Source organism: Athene noctua, chromosome 8, assembly GCF_965140245.1.
Source record: "Athene noctua chromosome 8, bAthNoc1.hap1.1, whole genome shotgun sequence".
Lineage (NCBI taxonomy): Eukaryota > Metazoa > Chordata > Aves > Strigiformes > Strigidae > Athene > Athene noctua.
Genome location: NC_134044.1, coordinates 26,823,598 through 26,839,717, shown reverse-complemented (window position 1 = coordinate 26,839,717; position 16,120 = coordinate 26,823,598).

The window sequence follows — 16,120 nt, the reverse complement described above, 5'->3', positions numbered from 1 at the left end:
CCTGATGGATGCAGGGAGACTTATAGGTCAATCTCTCACTGAAGAAACTGTTGATATAAGCAAATATAATATCCCAAAGTCATTTAGTAAGGTCAGAATACGTAGTTATGTAAGAGTAGGATTTTTTTTTTTTTCCTGCAGCACAGGAGAAAAAACAGTTTAAGGCAAATAAGGACTGGAGTCTTAATTTAAGCTGAACCCCAATGTTTTCATTTATGCTTTGCCCTTCCAAATGTATTTCCACTGTAGGATAACATGGTGTAGTACTGTATTTTCTCAGATAAACTGTTTTCCAAAGCTGCACTTACTACTGTTAGCAGGACTATGGGTTTATTCCATGCAGTCCTGGGTGGTAAATAAAGTTGGTTTTGTCTGGCTTTGACCAAACTACTTTCCTAAGTTGGGTTTAATGTAGGACATGATCAAATGCACATGGTGGCTGGGAAAGTGCAGAGGGATCACCTGGCAGCTGAGGCTGGAGCCAGTCTGGAGCCAAGCAAGTCAAAACTAACTGTATTACTATTTAACACAAGCTCATAATGAGCAACTGCACAGTGGTATCACGTGATATAAGGGATCAGAGCAGTGAGCTCACCAGTTTCTGGGCTGTAACAGATTGCCGGAAGACATAAATTAACGAATGCCAAGCTTAGAGCTGATATATGATGCTGCTGTGTGCTGTTCAGGACAGTTGCAAGTAAATCATATGTGCTTTTCCAGCCTTGAAATTCCAAAGAATGGAGAGTGGAATTCAGTTCAGTGCTACAAAATCCAGAGAGGCGGCCCTGCATGTTCTTCTGATGTCTGTTAACATTATAGGGTTTTCTTTGGAATTGCTTAAAATCGGGCAACTGATCTGATGGAAGTGAATTCTTTCTGAGACTAGAAATGCTGTAAAGCATTTTGATTCTTTGCCAAAGAGTAACTGCAAATATGAGTCTTATTGGTAATAATGACGGAAGAAAATGATATTTTAGGTTAGGGCTTCAGCTGCACACTAATGTATCAGACAAGTTATTTCTCTCTGGGTGAAAAAACACCGTTTTCTATAGAGTGGTAGAAAACCTTCAGAAGCTGCACTGACAGTCTTCATCAAATGCTATGTGTAGACTGATAGCTTCAAAATGATCCAACCCGTATTTTGTTTCAGGCAATACTAGAATATGGATATTAAACATATTCTGTACTCTGCCCTTTACCTTGACAGATGTCCCGTCCAGGATTAAATTAATTACTAAATGTCTCTTCTGTTGAACAGTTGGGAATTTTAGGCTTTGGAAGTAAATATGTTTTCAAGCAATCCAGTAATAGACTTACAAGGCTGAGAGGCAACGGAGCTGAGAAGTGAAAAAGCAAGAGGCTGGACCGTTAATAGGTTCTTGTAAAGTTAATAATTTCATTACAACAGCCTGGAAGTCAGGGAAGGTTTAGACTAGATATTAGGAAGCATTTCTTTACAGAAAGGATTGTTAAGTGTTGGAATGGGCTGCCCAGGGCAGGGGGGGAGTCCCCATCCCTGGAGGGGTCTAAGAGTCGGGTCGACATAGCAGTGAGGGATCTGGTGGAGTTGGGAACTGTCAGTGCTAAGTTAACGGTTGGACTGGAGGATCTTCAAGGTCCTTTCCAACCTAGTTGATTCTGTGATTCTGTGGAATCTGAATAGTGGCTCTGCAGAGGGCTTTGGGTCAGATCGAAATTTTGCACCAGATACTCCGGTATGAAATCTTTATGTAACTGTATGTTGTGTGTTAAATGTTTGTGGTCAAATACCTCTTTAAAAAGATGTAGTGTGATCTTAGCCTTTCCAGAATTACCTGAAGAGAAGGGCTACGTGTCCTCAAGGAGCCCCTCCAGACTAGATTGTCACTGCCTAGCAGGAATTGTCTTGTACACCCTGAATTTAGGGCTCTAGCCTGTTTCTTGATGCAGGTTGAGATGACCAAGGCATGACGGAGTCACTGACTCCAAATACCCAAAAGAGGATAGTGTCAAAGGACTATCGCTGAAGGCTGAGGTTGGTGGCTCTAAGCCTTGTCAAGGAAGGTGTCAGTGTTGGTGACAGTGGTTTGTTTCCGTCGTGTCAAGAGCAAAAGCAGAATATGAGAGGGTCTCTGGGGGCTTTAGGGTCCAGGCAAGAGGCTGTAGGAGTTCAGATGGTGTCCGGAGAGGTCGGAGGTACATGGTTGCATCAGGAACAAAAGTTATGGGGAGGGTTAAAAGATTAATGACGAATGGAAAAGGAAGACTTGGGGATGAGAAAAGCTACGTGATAATGTTACTGACTGAAACAAAGAAAAGTAAGAGGAGCATGAAAGTAATATTGCTGAGAGTCTCCAAAGCCTTTTGTAGAAGCTGGTAAAATACTATTATGCATCTGCATAAAGGGCTGCTGAAATTTTTGTTTTTTCCGTTGTCTGTCTACATGGTAATTTAGTTTCCTTAGGGCTGAGATGCATTTGTTTAATTACAATGTTTCATTTTAATAGGGTGGTAGCTATGTATACCTAATTACCAGGAGTTTGTATGCAGATATATATGGAGACCTTTTTTACCATGAAATGTCTGGAAAATTCTAGGGGTGCTACTAAATAAAACATTAACATCTGGGGCAGAGTAATACTTTCGGATATTAAAACTTAACCGCCTTTGAAATATTTAGGTTTGTGTTTTAAAGTACGTACCTGACTCTGAGGTATGTGGGAAGGAGGCTGTCTGGGAGTCTGGCAGTTTAATAGATGCTGCTGAACTGTGCAATAGTGCGAAATTAAGGCAATCTGGACTTTTGGTATAAAAGCAGTGACATATGTGCCGTTGAATTGCTTCCCGTTGGGCACAGTTAGGAGCGGCAGACATTAGTTTCTATGGAGGGTGCGTACGTGCAGCCCCCACCAGCACCGGGGGCTCGCTGCCTTCCTACCCGCCGGTTGCCAAGGTGTGCACCTTTGCCGCATGCAAATCACCTGTAATGAAAGGAAAATTTGAAATCGCAGGGATGGGTTGTGAGCTTAGCAGGCATAGGGAGGATGGAGCTGTTCCCATAGCAGGATTGAAGATGCCCTTAGCTCCAGGATGATGCGCTGGTTTTAGTAGGGCTGGAGAAATGTGTTGACAAACACGCTCCCGTTACATTATCAGCTCCTGAATTGTTTCTCTGAGGACTCTTCTTTGTGGGAATTGCAGATGAATTAACTAAGAATGGGAATTAACTACAGTCTCTGGTTTGCATGGGGCACTGCCACGAAAGGGAAGCGGGTGGGAATGGGCTCTGGCAGGGAGCGCTGCCCTTGAGGGAAGAGACGATGAAATACCTTAATCCATGTACTGACAGACTGTCACGGTGCTCTGGTGTTAAGTAGTAAATGACTTGGAGTCCAAAAACTTTGAAAACAAAATCGTGCCAAACCGAACCAAGATAATTATTTTTTTTTTATTAACAGATAGCTCGTAGAATATTTACACAGGCTTGCTCCAAGTGTCTCAGTACTTAATTGCTTTAGAAAACAGTGCTCAGATTTTTTTGCCTGCCTTCTCCTGCACCATCTTTCCAGTGTCATGTGTTAATTAAAAGCTTACAATCCCTATACGCTTGTTGAATTTATAGTGAATTTTTTACCTAGAGATTAAATACATGGATGTAGCTCAGATTTTTTTTTTTTTCCCCCCCCCCAGCTGGAAGAGGTAATCTTATATTATTAAAACGTTTTTGCAATTCAGATCTTCAGTTTTGTGGCTTGTGCATCATTGCATCTCACTAGGTTATGAGTACATACTGCTTATTAATCAGAATTCTTGAGCTTTACATGTTGAACAAGGAAAGAAGAAAACCTGTAGAGATACTTCTTTAGCATTAAGTAGAGATTCAAATTTCTACACTCTACAGCCCCTGTATTATATGTGTGTTAGGAATATTAAAATAATAGTGGTAACTAGTTATTTGACAATTTGCTGGATTTTATAAGCTTTTTGTATGGTAACTCCATTTTTATTTGAATAGCTTCCCAGGTAAATTTCTACTCTTATATTTGTCTTGTATGTACATGGAAAATACTGATAATTTTGGAAAACAACCTTAAAAGGGAGTCTGCTGATTGATTCATAACTGAGTAAACGTGGATCAGGTGCTATTCCCAGAATGTCTGCTTTCAAATATGTTCTAAGATTATTTTCTATAGAAAAAAGTTATAAAGGAAATATTTCTTTTATGAATTTCTGAATAGTTATTTTCTACATTTACGTAGTTTAGCAATATATACCTGCTTGGCCCTTTCCTAAGAATGTTATTAATAATGTGAGAAAAATTAACCGCGGGTGATGAAACTAAAGGAATTATCAGTTTAGGTTTTATGATGATGAATTATTGACATTTTCTTAAGGATTTGCCTCAAATTTTCTGATGATATGGAATATGCAACTCTTCTCTTTATAAAAGCTTTTATGCAAAATTTAATTTCAAACGTATCCACCTCTGCCCATAGCTCTCCAGGCAGTGGCTGGTGGCCTTTAGCTCCCTGTTTGTCACAGTGAGTTACTACCTCTGGTATTTCCCCCCCTCTCAGGGCCATCATGTTGCAGGGACTATGTCTGTTGGTGTAAATGGAGTTGGTAAATCTCCTTTTAGCTGAACTAAGCAGATTGTGTTGGATAAACACAATTTACAGGCTTTGATGCTTTCCCCTTTCACGCCCCACTCTTTATTTTTCCCTCACCCAATTCCACTCCTGGGAAGGTGCCTTGCCCAGCCTGCTGTTGCCGTAGCAGTGGTGGGGCATCAGTGGGGCTGGAGCACACTCAGCCCATGGGGTGCCACCTTGGAGGGGTCCATTAGTCCAAGCCACTTTTTTGCTCCTCTTGCACTGAACTTATTAATATTACTGCTCAGGGTTTCTCAAGCCTTGTGTTTCAGCAGCTTTAACTGATTTGGTGAAATCAGTTGTTGAAACCACAGTGGTCCCAGCCTGCCTGCTGCCACCTATGGGTAACAGCTGATACTCCAAGGTCAGAGTCACTTCTCCCTCTCTGTCCCCTCGATGCAGGGTGAAGTCCTGCGTGTCCACACGAAGCTGCATACACCCCTTGATTTCTTCCCCAAGGGACTCATAACCTCTTCTGTTGCCTCTGAATAAAATTTTTCTGTCATGTGAACTGTGCAAACCCTCCGCCGTGCTGGTGTGGAGAAGAAAACAGTAATAGGGACCAAACGCCAGCCACAGAGGTGGGGGAAAATGTTTTCCTTATGCCAGAAGCAGCTGTATCCTCAGCACCAGAGCATGGCTCCTGTAAAGCTCCTTCTGTTAGATATTTTTCTTCCCCCTGATGGTTTCAAGATGGCCGCACTGAGAGCTGAAGATGGAGCCTCCCTGAGTTGTACACTTGGTCATGAAGTCAGGCAAAACCAAGATGCATTTCTAATTTCTAAAATGCATCTTTTGATGCACCTGATGCTGGCTTCTTGAAATATAAGAAATCCCTCCAAAAACTGTCTGGAGATGCACTTCTTTTTAGCATTTTAGGGATCCCCTATTTGGCATGTGGCTATTACAGACCTTATTCATAGGGTGTGTCTAACAGCCCCCCACACACACATAGTAGGGGAAAATAAAGCACATCCTGAAGCTATGAGTGGTTTTGGAGCAGAGTGTGTCTGGATGCAGCTATATGCAAATTACTTGTGTCAGTCTGCAATACTGTCCTGCCCTAAATCTGTTTGTGGATTTGGGTCTAAAGCTGTAATTCTGATCCTCAAGTGACCCTATGGCTCTGTCTTCATGGCAGTTTAAGATTGAGAGGAGCATTTCAGCAGGTTTTGGGCTTCTCTGTCAAAGAGCTTCTGACCTGTGCATGATATAATCCCAACGGATACTGGAGCACAGACAGATTATACACCTTTTTGTGTATCGGGAGTCTTCAGCAAGAGCGTGTAGCCCAAATGAGCAGTGCCTTTTATTAAAAACATTCAATTGGAAGTACCTTTTAATTTTCTAGAAGAAACCGACGTGTTTTCACCGTTCTCTCGTGCTTTTCACCCAGATTTCTGCTAGCTGGTCTGCTAACTCAGCAAAAGGCAGCATATGCTTTCAGGCTGGCCAGCCTGAAGCTATCTGTGGGCTTGCTGGCCAGCTGGGTAGCAGGTACAAGCATTCACACCAGCCAGCTGGGAGGGATATTCAGGTTTGGCCATCTGGCTGATGTCTCTTAAGAGCAAAGAAATAAGTCAAAGACCTGAGCCTTGGCAGCTGGAGGGCCTAACAAGTGGATGTGAGACTGCGTGTGGAAAACAGACTTTTCAGATCTGCTTTGCATGCCGCTAAGAATCTAACCAGATATTTTTTTTTCAGTTGTAAGATGTTGTTTTGATTTTTTTTTTATGTGCTGGTACGGAATATATGGTCTTTACACTATTTTGATGTTTTAGCTGAAAAAGGAAGTTGTATTTTATTTTATTGATGTATGACAATTATACCTTCTATGCTGTTTTAAAAAGCATAATGGAAAAATACCACTTTGTACAGACTGAAATATCATTGTTCTTCTCTATAGGAGAACATCTCTGTGTTTTGTAATGTAAAAGCTGAACACTTTGATCCTATGTTTCCCTTCACCAGATACTCAATTCTTAGGCTATGTCAGATGTGAATAGTCAATCTGTATGTTTGTGGAGAGGATTTTACCCACAAGACAAAATAAGTGAAGTGTGTGTACACTGAGGTGTTATTTTAATCTGAGCTAAAGATTGTTTCCGTGTACAATTTAGATCTGTGTATCAGTAAGCTGACTACCACATGGTTCAGATATATATATTTATTTTTTTTTAAATGTCTACTGCTTCCAGAGGTGTTTTGTCTGTTTTATCTATTCCATCTTCAGTATTGTCATTCATTCATATGGTCTAGAACTCTGGGCATTTTATTGGGCTCCGCACTGACTGATTTAAAACCACACAAACCAAGCCTACTGATGGCTTAGCAATAGATAGGCTGTTCCTATATGTGAATACAGGTTTTATTTTTTTACTAAGGTTTTTGTGGCTTTTTTTATCCATGCAACAACAAAAATGAGAAGTGTAGCTATTCTTAAATCAGAGGAAATGTTAGAGTTACAGATGCTGCTTTAGGGAGGACAGGTAACCTGGATGCATATAGGCATCTAGAACCATCTGAGTGTCCCAAATACCTATGCTGGGGTGGCATGTCTAACAGCGCTTCCAGAAGCCCTGCTGCCTTCTGGAGTGGTACCCTGCTGAAGTTAGTATGTGGTACGTGCATGTAGGCAATGGAACAAACCCATTCCTATATCTCATTTCTAGCTGTGGTACTGCCTGGGAGCAAACTCTTCTTTTAAGAGTCTCACTTCATGTTTTGTCATCTGTCTCCCATTGCTTTTAATATCCTTTAGATGATCAACACAGCTTTTCAAAGAAGTAAGCAGTTTTAGTGAAACAGATCTATTAGTGAAATTAGTGTGCGACAGCACGGTCTACATGTGCTGATACTGTTGAATTTGGACTGAACAAATATGAGTAAGATTTCTGTCACTGACTTCAGGAAAAATTAGTTTATAGGTTCTTTAAAATAGCTCAAACCTTCCCCCATTTGGCTATCTATGTGAGGGGTTTTTTTTATACAGTTTTCTTCTTCCTCAATACTTCAGACATTTCTCCAATGTCTCCTTTTTACATTTCTTCCATCCTTTTCATGCATGCCTTCCACCACCCCCACTACTTGTTATATCCTTCTGGAAAGAAATTTACTGTCCTATAAATGACATACAGCAAGTACGGACTTAGCACTTAATTTGCTTGGACCGGAATTTCAAAAGGAGCTGGATGAGATGTGACAATCCTTTTGTGTTTGAGAGCTTGACTTTAATGGATAGGTACTTCCTGAAAAGCATGAAGTGCATCATAACCATGGCAACATGGTGTGGCCAGACTTTTCCTGTCCTATCCATGTTCTGATGGGAGAAGTGGGACTGCACTGCTGCAGCTGGGTGAAGAGCAGCGACCTGTTTGTTAATAGTGTGGTGGCAGTTGGGCATAAGCTCAAATCTCTGTCTTGGTTCCTTGCCCAAGCCTAAACAAACCAACCTTTGCCTTACAAAAGGAAAAAAAAAAAAAAGGCAAACTGCAAAACCAAAAACCAAAATCCCCAAACCCAACCAACCATAAAATCTTTACATGTGTCTTTAAGATGTAAGGAAACTTTAATAAAAGTGTTTAACGAAAAGCTAGCAAATGGCTGGGATTGTGTGCACCGCTGTACTGCTGCCTTCAGGAGGTAGGATGCTGTGTCTACGTTGGGAAAATGCAGACGATTAGTCTCAGACCCTAAAACACAAAGGTACTTGTGCAGATGGCACGCTGAGTATGTTGCCTACACAGTGGCTATAGAGCCACATGTTATAGATTAGAAAGGAGGGTATTGAGAGAATTGAGGAATTATTTTTTTTTAAGGATAAAACAGGTGGAGCATGGACCAGAGAGGCACACTGCTGCAGGTAAACCATGCAGATAAATGATCATTTCCCTGTCCATAAATTAACAAATGGTATTTCCCCTCAATTTCAAGCTTTGATTGGATAGCTGACTATAAACTAGTTTTAATTTATAACTATTGTCAATTATTACAATAGACCTTTCTCTTCTGCATCTTCACAGATCAGTAGCAATTCATCATCCGCTTAATTGCATAAAAATATTCTCTTCAGTATTGAGTTAACCAGGAGATCAGGTTCTTCCTTTTGATCCTGAGGATAGGAGCTGCAGCGGGGAATTTCCACTGCCTGAAAGCCAGACCATACCTAATGACTCACTTTCTTTTAATGAATACTGCTTAAACAAAAGAGAATTTAAGTTGGAAAGACCATGCAGGGATGATTCACAATTCAAATTCAAAATTGCCTAGTCATTCAATGATATCAAACCAAAATGCATTCATGTCGCTTTGGCTTAAAATGCTTTTCTTGTGGATAATTGCATTCTTGCAGCTTTGCACTTGTTTTCCTGTGCAATTGCAGAGGAACAGATGTATGTCCCTTGAGGACAAGCTGCTGCCTAGCTCTGTGCTCTAGGATTTTTCTAAATAGAGGTTAACAAATGTTAGGAAGCTCATGAGCAAGGGACAAAAAGCAACGAGCTTTCCTGGAAGAAAGAAGAATAGGTAAGCGAGAACCTGGATGTGATCCTGCAGGGAACGTGGAGCCACATGCCTTTGTGATCCGGCTGCAGACACCAGTGTGAGGTCAGGCCTGGAAGCTGAAGCTGAGGGAAACATCAGGAGATGTGAATTTGCAGACTAATATATTCGCGGACTGTTGGTATCTGCGTAAATATCTGGCTTCCCCCCCACCCCCATCCACCAGAAGGGTGTTGGGTGAGGGCTGGGGGCGCTCACTCCAAACCACAGCAGTCCTGGAGTAGCTGTCTCCTTTCTCCCAGGCTCATCAAACATGTTTAGTGCAAGCATTTGGTCCTTAGCGCTAACTGATTATATGTATCTGAATTTACCGTACCTTGCTGTTCGCTGATGGAGAAATGGTACTGATATGTCAGTGGAAACATCCCTGAAAATCCCGTTTCTGTCCTTCCTAAATGCTTCTGCTGGAATTCCTGTGCTGTGACATGTCCCTGGTACAGCGTACGGAGCCTCCTCGGAGACAGCTCCGAGTCTCTTCTCTTGAGATGATATTTTATAGATGTCTGAATTCTGTTAGCATTTTCCCTATAAGACTGGAAATGCCAATTTTCTAAGGAAATCACACCCAAGGGTAGTCTGTGTGGAAGTACTGGTGCGACTGCTGCAAGAGTTTTCTCATTTAGCAAAAGCTGGAACTGCAGAGAGTGGCCATATGCCAGCTCGTAAATGTAGAGATATCAAACAAGTGAAAACCCACCCTGAAGCAGTGGAGGACATAGAAATACAGTGGTAGGTAGATTCAGGTGTGAAGCCAGGAGGTCTGGGGCTGCGGGGGAAAGATGGACAACGCTGAGCTCACGCTGTGTCCACATCAGTGTTGGAGTGAACCGCTACCCATCAGGTTTATCTACTGAAATTTAAGGTGGGAAATGACTCCCGGGAGAATGGGAAGGAGGTGCGGATGCAAGGGATGTTAATGTGAACAAATTAGCCAGTCCAGTACAACATAAACCTACCAGCATATACTGATTCCATAGTTTATGTGGAAATATAAATGAGAAAAATGAGATGCTTAGGTGTTCTACCCAGATATAACTTTTTCTAATTGTCAACTGAGTCAGTAGCAGGCAGGAAGACACGGTTTTCTTCTGCCTCTAGGTAGCCTAGTTTGCTTCAGCCCATATTAACAGAAGAAAAAAAAAAAAAAAAACCAAACCAAAAAAAAACCTTATTCATTTGGATGATTAGCATGAAAAGATGTCTGTGGATGAGGGCCTCGGGACTGAGACTGTGGGCTTTGTTGCCTCAATACAATTCACTTGAAGTTCTGTTCAAAGCGAACGTTTACTTTAGAAATAGACACCTCATACTTTTCTTTCATAACTATAGAAAGTATGCGTATATCTAATGAAATATGAAAGGTCCTATATCTTATTCATGAACGCTGAAAGTTGCTCAGCAGCAGTCTTCAAATACACCTCTGCAAGTATCGAACTCTACAATTTATGTGACAAGTAATGACATGCTAACATCTTTGAAAGTTAAGTATTTGCGTTAATTATTAAAAGAGAGACATCTCAAGTGACAGACTGAATGAATATTCTCCCGAAAGCCACCTATCTTTTGACCAAAAAAAAAAAAGAGAAGTACGGAAGCTCTGTGAAATATTTAACTATATAACTTATAATTTAGTTCCTATGTACTACCTCTTTAAATATATCGGACTCTGTCTGATGAAAGCAGATGTCATTCTTTAAACAGATTTTATGGCATGTTGCAGAAGAGACTGTCTATAACAGCAGCACGTGCTGTCTGCAGAGACTTACTTTGTTTGCGTTTATTTTTCTAAAGCTTTTCCGTGGCTGAAACGGACTGACTGGGCTCTGCTAAAATAGTGATGCGTGGAAATGGAATTAGTAGAAAATCACCACCAATATATGGAGGCTCCCATGATTGAGTTTTAGGTTTATTTTGAATTTTGGAGAGAAGTAGCTGCCTGTCACCCAGAACTAAGGGGATAAGGCACCTTCTTGAGAGGTGCTGGGTAGAAGCAGGGCCTAACAAAATGTGTGTTGTGCCACGCAGGTCACCCTCATGGGCTGGTGTCCGTGATGCTGGTCAAGGGGGGAAGTAGGTGCGTGACCAGCTCGGTTGGTGTCTCGTGGCTGTTTACCTCACAACATGGCTTGTTACCAGCGATGAGGTGAGGGGTAGAGTAGGGGACACCGGTCACACTGCCTGACTAGAGCTTTTACCTCAGCCGTGGCCCCGAGCTGACTGAGTTCATCAGTGCTCGACATTATTGTGTGTAATGGCCAACCCCTCCATGAGTACAGCTCGTTGCAGCCGGGGGATCTGCACGTACAGCGTCAAGTTGTACTGCATTTACTTTGTGTAGTTGCTGAACTATGCTGGTGGCAAATCTGTTTTTCACAGTTAGGGGTTAAATGCTGGTCTTGATTTATATTTTACTACTGTCACTATAATTAGTCAGTGTTTTTTTTGTGCTGTATATAAATATTGATGGTTTGGGGGCTTTTGTTTCAGCCGGTCTGCTGGTGTGTAGCACTATGTGCCCTCTGAAGGGGGAGTCCTCATGGAAAAAGAAAATTTGAACAGATCTCTTGAAGATTCTTCTTTTCAAATTTTAATCAATTTCTGTAACTATAAAGGAAGGAGATTTTCTTTCAAAGGTCTTATCAGCTGGTATTAAAATTCCTTAGAAATAATTGTATGCAGTACTATACTGTTTAAGTTTCATACCTTTTATATCCATCAGGCTTATTCATGCTGCAGTATTCCCAGAAATAATAACAAGTCAGAGTAAGGAGATCCTATATGGCAAAAAATCAAATTTGCAGCTAATTTTTTCTAACTCATTTGAAAGTCTCCTCTCTTACAAACTGCTAGGTGCTACCCAGTGTGATCTGTAGCATCTTTCATGTCATCCTGGTACATGGCAAAGGAAAAGTAGTGTCTTTCAGGGAAGATGATATCCACGGAACATGAAAACTTTTGCAGGTTTTTGTAGGAATACAATAATCTTGGGAACTCTTTCCTCCTGAAGATGCCTTAGGGAATGTGAGTTTCTTCTACTTCAGCGCTTTGAGTGAGTTTATTACCCTAATCTGATTTGTTATGTGCTCGTCGTAGCTGCAAACTTGATTTTGGACAATGTGCAATCTCATTGTATAAATATTAAGTAATGTCAAGTAATTTTCTGTTTTAATTTAAAAATACAGATTATTTTTTTATCTGCTGCTTTGTGTTTAGTGATAAACATCAGTTTTGTCGTTGAATCCACTCACAAGATAGGTATGCATGTGGCAGTAATTCAGATTTGATATGTGTGGAAAGTTGATTGAAAGATGACACCATACAAAATTTACCTGAAAATGTACTTTGCATTTTCTATTTAACCAGTAGTTTTCATTGCTTACTGTGGAGACTTTCCCGTTTGACTTCGCTGTCAGGTTTTTTTCCTGAATATTAGACCCAAATCAATATTATGAGTTGTCCAAGGAGCCAGCCACCCATTTGTTACATACACCAACTGATGGAAGTGACAGCATTTGTGTAGTAACTTCTCCATAAAAGCAATCTGATTATCTCATTTGATACAATATTTGGGATTTTTCCAAGGAGCTGAAGAAGGGTCCCTTTGTACTTTTTTTCTTGAAAATAATTTTGCATTTCTACGTCCTTGAATTGCTATGTGTTTGATTAACGTGCTTTTTTAGTCATTGCCTCTCTTTGATAAAGCGGACAAACCGAGGTGTTTGGTCTCCTGGGGATACAGTGCTGATAAGTTTATGTATGTGTCTACACACAAGCACTTAGACATACAAAACGTGTTTGTAATTTCCCAAGCAAGAGCCATCAGAACACATCGATCACTTTTGTAGAACTGTGAGACAGTGTTACCTTTCTGATAGTTATGATGTTGATTTATAGATATCTAGAAAAAAATTGATGGTGCACGATTTAGAGATATTAAAATATCAGGATCTACGGTGGCTGCAGCGCCATGCAGAAGTGGAATATAACCTGGTTCCTGTTGAACCAGAGCAATTTTAGTAGATGTAAAAGATTTATTACGGTCGTAGAAATCTTGTTGTGTTTTAAGGGTTACGCTTTTCTTTATTTCAGTGAAAATAAGGTCTCCCAAAGGAGTCAGGCTGACACCCCAGGAGAATGAAATACTGTATTTTCTCAGCCGTGAGCATAGACAGTGCCAGAAGGAACTTCTCCACACCAATTTTTACCTTTAGAAGAGAAGACACATTTGCTATCTCAGCTGAGAGCTCTGGTTGAGGGTTTTGTTCGCAGAGGTGTGAGAAGTGTTGTACGGTCTGTGCACCTTGGCTCTTTTAGGAATTTAAGCCTCTAGGTAAGGTCCTGTGTAGTTGCAGTGTCATACAGGTTGGCAAGGTCTCCAGATTTCTTTGACATCCTCAAATCCCACGCTTATAAGTCCTCAAACAAAGTTTTAAAATTCTTAGGCATCCTACTGGTGACTATGCAGTCTCATGTGGGATGTTCCTTATCTCTGTGATGGACTTTCTCAGGACTTGCCTGCCAAATTAGACTTTGTACAAAATAGGTGATGGTTGATTCCTTCTGTTTAGTACCCCCATTACTAGACAGTTCAAGTCCACTTTGATTTTTACCTTCCATTAATTTTGTGTCTTTAACATTTATGGTTGACATTTTCCCCTTTATTTGTGACAAGATCATTACCAAAAGTAATACGAAGGTTCCTCAGAAGTCTTCCAAAGGATTCATTTAACTTGCTCATTCAGCAAAACCCACTGGTGTTTTCCCACTAACATTTCCTTATAATTAAAGAAAACTAATATTTTCAGTATAATTAATATCAGTCTTAATTATTCCATATTTAGTGAGTTACTGAAATACAAACAAAAGGATTATATTTTTTTTTTTTACTTACAGAAGTAAAGAAAGCTCTATTATATAGCTTTGTTTTACATTGTAAAAAAACTAGTCAGTGCTGTGTTGGGTTTCAATAAGGAATGAAGCTACGATTGTCTGTGAGTAGCTGATATATCAATTCAAATATATTTGGCCATTAATTAAGTCTCCTTTTTGCATGCAAATAGATTTCTCTCCAGGGAATTAATTACAGAACAAATTTCAAGCTAATCCATCTTTGCAGTCCAATGTAATATTACGCTATAAAACCCACTTTCAGAATGAAGCTGCTCGCCATTTAATGAATTGCTATCAAATTTTTTTAGATAATTTGGGATTATACAGTGAAAAACAAGAATCAGAATACAATTTACTCTTAAATATACCAGTGTAATGAAATGACACTCGTTGATAGTATTGCGTGGGGATTTGAGAGAACAACATCTGATGAACTCGGAGATGACTGCATGTTTTTTAACTGGCATACTGAAATTTGGATTTGATTTGGACTTTTATTGAACGCAATAGTATTGTATTGAACATAATAATTTTGCCAATGAAACAAAATTAAGGTATGTGCTCACAAGTACTTTTTTTTTTTTAATTCTATCACGTCCATTCCTTAAACTAAACCACCCCAATAGTCCTACTTAAACTGATTGTGATTATTTTTCTTCAAGACTTGAATATCCTTTCTCTCTTGGAATGAAGAATAATAGTTCTGCACCTCTGATCCTGCAAAGCCTTATCCATGCACTTATATTTGGTAATGTCAGTAACAGCCCTGTTGAGACTTTAATGCTACGAGCCATCCAACTTTCTTTAAAGTTAAAACTATTTGGCTGTCCTAGATTGATACCAAAAGCTTCTCAGTCTGGCAACAACCTCATTTATGGTCTGAAAAATGTAAAAATAAAAATTAAGGAGTGTGTGGTTTTTTATTCATTTTGAAATATCATTAAGGTCTGGGGCTAAAAGCAATGATGTTGTCTAATAGCTATTACAACTGTTGGTCTGGAGCAGACACAGCTGAGGAACACCGAGGAGGTACTCGCTGGTGCAAAACGCTCCAAAGCTGAGGTGTAAGAACCCCCCAGTGCCACCAGCCATTCCCACATTCCCCACTGCACAAATCCAAAGGACAAGGATAGTGTCGGAGCTTTTTTCTGGCTAGAAGACAAAATGCAACCTTTGGTGTAACTGCATCTCTTTTTTCATGTTTTGGATATAGCTGACCTCATTTGAAAACCTTCCCTTTTTTTTTTTTTTTTTCCCCCCATTTGATTCATTTTTGCTCTTAGTGTTGACCTTTAGGCAACTTTATGAAGTGGAATCACTTTTCATTTGATCCCGCTTTTTTAACAGCTTTCTATTTTACCTGCATTTTCCTCCCCAGGAAAGGTTAAGTAGGGGTGACCTCAATCACATTTTCCTTATGCCCCACTTCACTATGTTCAGGCATCTCTTTTCTGCAAACTCAAGAGTTACTATTGTTTGAGCTCTTATTTCCACTTCTCCAAGGGAGAATTTATCATTGCTGATCTCATTTAGTTTGTGTAGTAACACAAAACCTGCTCTTACCGAGCTCTTACATTTTCATCTCTGTAGCTTTCTAAACTTCAGTCAGCCAATGTCCTCGGTCACTGTCATAATCCCTCCTAGAACAATACAAGTAACAAAAAGATTTGTTTATAAATGCGTTGTTAAAACTGTACTGCAGCACAGTTCATGGTACTTCAGCACACGCAGTCTTTTGTGACAAGTTTATTTTATGTGGTGGTTCATGCGGTTATGGCTATTCACCATCGTTGTTATTTATTAAAATAAATGAGTAAATAAAGGCTGCAATGGTAATGCTTGGTTTGCTTTAGCTGTGTTGGCTGGCACTGAATTTGAAAGCTTCAAGGTTAGGAAATACAAAAGGAGATTGTTTCAACAGCTAAAAAGTTTCAGATTTGTTTTTTGTACCTTTAGGGTAGTTCTGTCTTTATTATCTGTTCAAAATTAAAAGCACAATAAAGGCCCAGCACTTATTTACACTGTGGGGTAAAGCTACC